Raw genomic sequence first — 9285 nt, 5'->3', positions numbered from 1 at the left:
TTTAAAAGACTTGTATAATTTGAATCTACATAACATGTCACATTTCCTGTTGCTGAGGGAATATTGTTGTGTTGTGTGAAACTGCTGCCAGTTAAAATGCAGTATCTGTTGTTACACAAGTGCATCCCAAACAACAAGATATTCTTTCCCATACCGGGAGTTGAACCCGGGCCACCTGGGTGAAAACCAGGAATCCTAACCGCTAGACCATATGGGAAGACACATACTTAAAATACACATCACAGACAAATCTTTAAATGTTGACATTATGCCTGTTGGATTAAAAGCTACATCTTTTTTTCTCTGAGATGTTGGGGAATGTCCAGATGAAATCAGTCTAAAATGAGTTTGAAGTGAGAACAGCCAGAAGCACTGAAAAGTATTCAGTATCAATCCCGGCTTGATTTCAATCAATTAAATTAAATATCAAGCCAGCCAGGAGTCGAACCTAGAATCTTCTGATCCGTAGTCAGACACGTCATCCATTGCGCCACTGGCCCCACGTCTAAGCTGAAGTCAGGTCACAGCTAGACCAGTGTACACAGTCATTGCGTCTGTCAACAACAAGGTTCCTTGGTTTTCTGTTTCAGATGCATATCTTCATTTGATCCTCCTGTTGTTGCATGAATTTTACTGCAGAGCAAGAAATGCAAACTTGAAGTGTATTCAATGTTTAAAAAGTCTTGTAAATTATGAATCTACAAAACATGTCACATTTGCTGTTGCTCAGGGAATATTGTTGTGTTGTGTGATTCTGCTGCCAGTTAAAATGTGGTATCTGTTCTTACACAAGTGCATCCCAAATGACAAGATGTTCTTTCCCATACTGGGAGTTCAACCCGGGCGAAAACCAGGAATCCTAAACGCCAGACCATATGGGAAGACAGTTACTTAAAAAAAACATCACAGACAAATCCATAAACGTTGAAATTATGCTTGTTGTAATTACAAGCTCCATCTTTTTTCTGAGAGATGTTGGAGAAAAGTCCCATATAAAATCAGTCTAAAATGTGTTTGAATCGAGAACTGCCAGACACAATGAAAAGTATACAGTATTTTTCCCAGCTTGATTTTGGTCAAATAAATATAGTTTTGAGCCAAACAGGAGTCAAATATTCAATCTTCTGACCTGTTATCAGACACGTTATCCATTGCGCCACTGGCCGCACAGCCAAGCTGAAGTCAGGACACACCTAGGCCAGTGTACACAGTCATAGCTTCTGTCACCGACAAGGTTCCTTGGGATTTCTGTTACAGATGCAAATCTTAATTTGATCCTCCTGTTGTTGCATGAATTTTACTGCAGAGCAAGAAATGCAGCCATGAAGTGTATTCAACGTGTAAAAAGCCTTGTATAATTTGAATCTACATAACATGTCACATTTCCTGTTGCTGAGGGAATATTGTTGTGTTGTGTGAAACAGCTGCCAGTTAAAATGCAGTATCTGTTGTTACACAAGTGCATCCCAAATGACAAGATAATCTTACCCATACCGGGAGTTGAACCCGGGACACCTGGGTGAAAACCAGGAATCCTAACCGCTAGAACATATGGGAAGACACATACTTAAAATACACATCACAGACAAATCTTTAAATGTTGACATTATGCCTGTTGGATTAAAAGCTACATCTTTTTTTCTCTGAGATGTTGGGGAATGTCCAGATGAAATCAGTCTAAAATGAGTTTGAAGTGAGAACAGCCAGAAGAGCTGAAAAGTATTCAGTATCAATCCCGGCTTGATTTCAATCAATTAAATTAAATATCAAGCCAGCCAGGAGTCGAACCTAGAATCTTCTGATCCGTAGTCAGACACGTCATCCATTGCGCCACTGGCCCCACGTCTAAGCTGAAGTCAGGTCACAGCTAGACCAGTGTACACAGTCATTGCGTCTGTCAACAACAAGGTTCCTTGGTTTTCTGTTTCAGATGCATATCTTAATTTGATCCTCCTGTTGTTGCATGAATTTTACTGCAGAGCAAGAAATGCAAACTTGAAGTGTATTCAATGTTTAAAAAGTCTTGTAAATTATGAATCTACAAAACATGTCACATTTGCTGTTGCTCAGGGAATATTGTTGTGTTGTGTGATTCTGCTGCCAGTTAAAATGTGGTATCTGTTCTTACACAAGTGCATCCCAAATGACAAGATGTTCTTTCCCATACTGGGAGTTCAACCCGGGCGAAAACCAGGAATCCTAAACGCCAGACCATATGGGAAGACAGTTACTTAAAAAAAACATCACAGACAAATCCATAAACGTTGAAATTATGCTTGTTGTAATTACAAGCTCCATCTTTTTTTCTGAGAGATGTTGGAGAAAAGTCCCATATAAAATCAGTCTAAATGTGTTTGAATCGAGAACTGCCAGACACAATGAAAAGTATACAGTATTTTTCCCAGCTTGATTTTGGTCAAATAAATATAGTTTTGAGCCAAACAGGAGTCAAATATTCAATCTTCTGACCTGTTATCAGACACGTTATCCATTGCGCCAGTGGCCGCACAGCCAAGCTGAAGTCAGGACACACCTAGGCCAGTGTACACAGTCATAGCTTCTGTCACCGACAAGGTTCCTTGGGATTTCTGTTACAGATGCAAATCTTAATTTGATCTTCCTGTTGTTGCATGAATTTTACTGCAGAGCAAGAAATGCAGCCATGAAGTGTATTCAACGTTTAAAAAGCCTTGTATAATTTGAATCTACATAACATGTCACATTTCCTGTTGCTGAGGGAATATTGTTGTGTTGTGTGAAACTGCTGCCAGTTAAAATGCAGTATCTGTTGTTACACAAGTGCATCCCAAACGACAAGACATTCATTCCTATATCGGGAGTTGAACCCCAGCCACCTGGATGAAAACCAGGAATCCTAACCGCTAGACCATATGGGAAGACACATACTTAAAATACACATCACAGACAAATCTTTAAATGTTGACATTATGCCTGTTGGATTAAAAGCTACATCTTTTTTTCACTGAGATGTTGGGGAATGTCCAGATGAAATCAGTCTAAAATGAGTTTGAAGTGAGAACAGCCAGAAGCACTGAAAAGTATACAGTATCAATCCCGGCTTGATTTCAATCTATTAAATTAAGTATCGAGCCAGCCAGGAGTCAAACCTAGAATCTTCTGACCCGTAGACAGACACGTTATCCATTGCGCCACTGGCCCCACGTCTAAGCTGAAGTCAGGTCACAGCTGGACCAGTGTACACAGTCATTGCGTCTGTCAACAACAAGGTTCCTTGGTTTTCTGTTTCAGATGCATATCTTAATTTGATCCTCCTGTTGTTGTTTGAATTTTACTGCAGAGCAAGAAATGCAAACTTGAAGTGTATTCAATGTTTAAAAAGTCTTGTAAATTATGAATCTACAAAACATGTCACATTTGCTGTTGCTGAGGGAATATTGTTGTGTTGTGTGATTCTGCTGCCAGTTAAAATGTGGTATCTGTTCTTACACAAGTGCATCCCAAATGACAAGATGTTCTTTCCCATACTGGGAGTTCAACCCGGGCGAAAACCAGGAATCCTAAACGCCAGACCATATGGGAAGACAGTTACTTAAAAAAACATCACAGACAAATCCATAAACGTTGAAATGATGCTTGTTGTATTACAAGCTCCATCTTTTTTCTCAGAGATGTTGGAGAAAAGTCCCATATAAAATCAGTCTAAAATGTGTTTGAATCGAGAACTGCCAGACACAATGAAAAGTATACAGTATTTTTCCCAGCTTGATTTTGGTCAAATAAATCTAGTTTTGAGCCAAACAGGAGTCAAATATTCAATCTTCTGACCTGTTATCAGACACGTTATCCATTGCGCCACTGGCCGCACAGCCAAGCTGAAGTCAGGACACACCTAGGCCAGTGTACACAGTCATAGCTTCTGTCACAGACAAGGTTCCTTGGGATTTCTGTTACAGATGCAAATCTTAATTTGATCCTCCTGTTGTTGCATGAATTTTACTGCAGAGCAAGAAATGCAGCCATGAAGTGTATTCAATGTTTAAAATGCCTTGTATAATTTGAATCTACATAACATGTCACATTTCCTGTTGCTGAGGGAATATTGTTGTGTTGTGTGAAACTGCTGCCAGTTAAAATATGTTGTTACACAAGTGCATGCCAAATTACAAGATGTTGTTTCCCATACCACGTGTTGAAGTCAGGGTTCCTGGGGGAAAACCTGTAATTCTAACCGCTACACCATATGGGAAGACACTCTCAATCAAAAAACTTTACTGACAAATCTATAAAGTACAATAAAAATCTGGTTGAAATTATGTCTGTAGTTTTTAAAAGCTCAATCTTTTTCTCGGAGAGGTTGGGGAAAAGTCCCACATAAAATCTTTCTACAATGTGTTTGACGCATGCTCTCTCCGACAAGATGGTGACCTCATGAATCTCTGAGAACCAGACAGTAACAGTTTGGAAATGTTGTATTAGACTTATGGCTCAGCTGTTTAGGGAGCTTGTATATGAAAAACTAATTTCCAGGGTAGGTATGCCTGAGTATTAGTAAGAGCTGTGAACACTACAAGAGACAAGAAACCTTAAGATAAACCACAGAAGACTGTAAAGAAGGAAGAAAGAAAACGTTGATTTGTTAAGTGATACTGATAAGCCCGTGACGACCTTAACCTCGGAAGCAAGACAACGCCTAAAACATAGATAAAGGTGTGAGTATAAATCAGCAATATATCAGGTGCCTAAAAAGTGTTTTCTAAATGTGTATAGAACACAACTGTACTGAAAGATCCAGGGTTGATGTCTAATGAACAATTATGGGGGTATATGTTTGATTACCCATCCTGTAGAGTGAAACCTTTTTTTTAATTTTACCTTTATTTAACTAGGCAAGTCAGTTAAGAACAAATAGGAGTTTGTTCTAGGAGTTAGGAGTGGACTACAGGATTGAAGACTGGCACATGTTTCGCAAGGTGGTGTGTCCTGAACTGAGAGTTAGCTCAAAGGGTTAAAAAGTTTCCTTTTCTGGATTGGGTTTGAATCCTAGCAGTGTCTGCACTCATAACTGTTGTCACAATTACCTACCTATTACTCGGGAAACGTCCTCCTAAATAAAGTGGAAAGTGTTCCTTTTTTGGACAAGAAATATACAGGCAGAGGGTTCAAGAAAATTCATTGTTCCTGGTGAGGCTTCTCATAACCTCGGCATAGCTCTGCTGCATATCGCTGTATATGTACCATGTGCTAACCGATTGCGCCACAGGCTCCATAGAAAACAGAATGCTGATCACCAATGATTGCACAAAGATGGTTGTACGATATTTGGTCCAACGCCAGCTTGTGATTGAGCATCCTGGTTAGCTTGGTCAGTGGAGCATGAGACTTCTAATATGAGAGGTGTGGGTTCGAGGGAAATGTTGGGCAAACTATTTATTCGGTGAAGCATTACCTCACTTTGCAAACTGCCATCCACTTCCTCTAAAGAGCAGGCTTGACAACCTGCATTGCAGATGTGTCAGGCTCAGCTGGTGCAACATGAGACCCTGGTATTGAATCCTAGCAGTGCCTGCACTCATAACTGTTGTCACAATGACCTACCTATTACTCAAGATCTACTGTTCAGTCGTGTGGTCAGGTGCCACAAAGAGGGAGTTTGGAAAATTACTATAGCCCTTATGCACATTCCATGACCGAACATTCAAAGCACAACTTCCTACCGTTGTGGTCATTTCCGGTGGCGCAAACTATATAACAAAAGTCTAGTTGTTATCGACAATATAACATTACTACCACTATGTCGCAGTTTTTTACTAGGTGTCTTCAGGATTTGCCTCAAATTAATATTAATTATGTACATCGAATTGCTAAATCAGCCTCCGAGACTCCAGCTAGCAAGAACGAAAAGTGGTTCAAGATGTATATAGGAAGCTACATAGACAACTATGAAGGTGAGTCAGTGACAGATATACCTAGCTACAATCATATTAGCTAGCCAGCTAATTTAACCAGTAACTGTAGTTAGCTAGTTACTTCGTAAAATGATGTAATGTTGACAGAATCTACCTGAGAATGTGTGTATTTTCATTAGCTTGCTTAAAAATGATGCTTGCTAGCTATATTTGCTCGCTGTTATTCATGTCTTCCATTGTACACAGTAACTAAAGATACATTGACAGGGGAGATCACCGTGAGGGCTGCCTGTCACAGGTCCATGAGGAAGAGGGAAAGGTTATAGATAGCTACTAGCAAACCTTAGAACATCTCCTGTGAGATACTGTCATCATGGTGTGTTGGAGACAGTGTCAACGTTTAATCTTATCAATAGATAGATATTAATGATGGGTCCCAATCCCAATTTAGAATTGCCCACTTAACAGGTTATTTGGTAAAGATCTGTTGATGCAGTGTTTGGTAGTTTTGTTACTGAAACACAATGTATTCCTGTATAGTTAAATGAGCTCCTAGTTAAGAAGACTAGACACTACTATGTTTATTGTTATTTATGGGCCGCATCATTCTTGTTTCTCACTTCAGTCTTTCATAACACTTATCTTCACTTCACAGATGGTGTTAAAGCACTCCATACCAGTGATAGTGGTCCAAAGCCACTGCTCCTGTGTTGCAGGAAGTGCTATGTGCATTCATCTGGTGTCCCTTCTTTACCAGACAGCGCACTACTCTCAACTAAACATTCCTGCTGCACCACCAGTTCACAGCTGCACAGACACAGAACAGTGTTGGCACAAGCCATGAACACTTGTGAGTCTATCAATATCCGTAAAAAATGCACCTGAAAAGTATTCAGCCTATGTAATAGTAAATCCTTGTTAATTAGGGTGTGAAGCCAGGTCCGGTTGATGGGATAGAGTTCTGTAAGCCTACTAACTCGTGTGCTGATGGAATAAGGTAAGTTGGAGGTTCCTAGAATGAAAAAATTTTAGAAAACATTTTCTTGTGATTTTTTGTTTCCAGATGATAAGCCTAAACAGTGGCGTCTTTACGAAGTAATGAAAAATGTATAGGACAAAGACTGGGGAGAAATATATAATAATCTATAAATCTGTATATTTTAATCAATTTTATTTGAACTTTCAGGTTTGTGCTGTTTCTGGACAAGTTACATGAGTCTTTGTCATAGTAATCTCTCCAACCTGATTTTAAGGTTTTAAAATGGGTTGGCGCCCTCCCTTGGGTTGTGCCTTGGCGGAGATCTTTGCGGGCTATACTCAGCCTTGTCTCGGGATGGTAAGTTGGTGGTTGAAGATATCCCTCTAGTGGTGTGGGGGCTGTGCTTTGGAAAAGTGGGTGGGGTTATATCCTTCCTGTTTGGCCCTGTCCGGGGCTATCATCGGATGGGGCCACAGTGTTCCTGACCCATCCTGTCTCAGCCTCCAGTATTTATGCTGCAGTAGTTTATGTGTCGGGGGGCTAGGGTCAGTTTGGTATACCTGGAGTACTTCTCCTGTCTTATCCGGTGTCCTGTGTGAATTTAAGTATGCTCTCTCTAATTCTCTCTTTCTTTCTCTCTCTCTCTGAGGACCTGAGCCCTAGGACCATGCCTCAGGACTACCTGGCATGATGACTCCTTGCTGTCCCCAGTCCACCTGGCCGTGCTGCTGCTCCAGTTTCAACTGTTCTGCCTGCGGCTACGGAACCCTGACCTGTTCACCGGACGTGCTACCTGTCCCAGACCTGCTGTTTTCAAGTCTCTAGAGACAGGAGTGGTAAAGATACTCTTAATGATCGGCTATGAAAAGCCAACTGACATTTACTCCTGAGGTGCTGACTTGCTGCACCCTTGGCAACTACTGTGATTATTATTATTTGACCATGCTGGTCATTTATGAACATTTTAACATCTTGGTCATGTTCTGTTATAATCTCTACCCGGCACAGCCAGAAGAGGACTGGCCACCCCTCATAACCTGGTTCCTCTCTAGGTTTCTTCCTAGGTTTTGGCCTTTCTAGGGAGTTTTTCCTAGCCACCGTGCTTCTACACCTGCATTGCTTGCTGTTTGGGGTTTTGGGCTGGGTTTCTGTACAGCACTTTGAGATATCAGCTGATGTAAGAAGGGCTATATAAATACATTTGATTTGATTTGAAAATGTTTTACAGAAGTTCTCTCTACAAACCACTCAATGGATACATGCCTGGTATGCAGACCAAGAGATAAAGAGGGGGCTAGCGGATGTACAGGAGTACTGCACACTGAAGAATGTTAACTTCTTTCCGTGTGGCTTCGTAGTGCAGCCAGATTCCCCGTGGTTAGGATCCTCTCCAGACGGCATCACATTTGATCCCAGTGTGCAACCTCACTTTGGACTCTCAGAGGTCAGGTACCCAAATGTACCAAGTTATGTTGACTGCCCTCACCTGAAGATACAGAATGGAGAGCTGAAGTCTTTACCTAAAGATACAGAATGGAGAGCTGAAGTCCTTACCTGAATATACAGAATGGAGAGCTGAAGTCCTTACCTGAGGATACAGAATGGAGAGCTGATGTCCTTATCTGAGGATACAGAATGGAGAGCTGATGTCCTTATCTGAGGATACAGAATGGAGAGCTGATGTCCTTATCTGAGGATACAGAATGGAGAGCTGATATCCTTATCTGAGGATACAGAATGGAGAGCTGATGTCCTTATCTGAGGATACAGAATGGAGAGCTGATGTCCTTATCTGAGGATACAGAATGGAGAGCTGATGTCCTTATCTGAGGATACAGAATGGAGAGCTGATGTGCTTACCTGAAGATACAGAATGGAGAGCTGAAGTCCTTACCTGAAAATACAGAATGGAGAGCTGAAGTCCTTACCTGAATATACAGAATGGAGAGCTGAAGTCCTTACCTGAAGATACAGAATAGAGAGCTGAAGTCCTTACCTGAAGATACAGAATGGAGATGTTGAAGAGATCTCATGCTTACTTCTGGCAGGTGCAAGGTCAAATCCTTCTCACAGGTTGTAGCTGGTGTGACTTTATCATCTGTGCACAGGAGCACATCCTAGTTGAAAGGATATATCAAGATCTACAGGTTTCAAAAACTATAAGAGAGAAGGTTGACCACTTATTTTTACCATTACTTGCAGAAGTGTCTATCTCGCACCTGAATGGATCCCCTGCATGGGTGTCAAGTTTAGTGGTATCATGAAAAATAAGTATTGATGTTCTTGTGAAGAAAACTACAGTGGAATAGATTTGTTTAAAACAAATATTTCAGCAAATGTTCAACAGTTCAGTTAATCAATTACACATCTCTAACATTGTATTCAATCTTGCATTCTGGATATTCTGTGTTTACTTGA

The 9285-nt window shown here is 40.8% G+C and overlaps 1 non-coding gene across 1 annotated transcript; it reads right to left on the bottom strand.

Moving 5' to 3' along the window:
• Positions 1-145: 145 nt before the first annotated feature.
• On the bottom strand, positions 146-217 carry trnae-uuc. Its single transcript has one exon. It is a non-coding gene; the product is annotated as a tRNA-Glu (tRNA).
• Between the last annotated feature and the right edge of the window lie 9068 nt (positions 218-9285).

The sequence above is a fragment of the Oncorhynchus mykiss genome, chromosome 17 (genome assembly GCF_013265735.2).
Source record: "Oncorhynchus mykiss isolate Arlee chromosome 17, USDA_OmykA_1.1, whole genome shotgun sequence".
Taxonomy (NCBI): Eukaryota; Metazoa; Chordata; class Actinopteri; order Salmoniformes; family Salmonidae; genus Oncorhynchus; species Oncorhynchus mykiss.
Note: the sequence above shows the minus strand (reverse complement) of the source record. Positions and strands in the feature narration are given on the sequence as shown.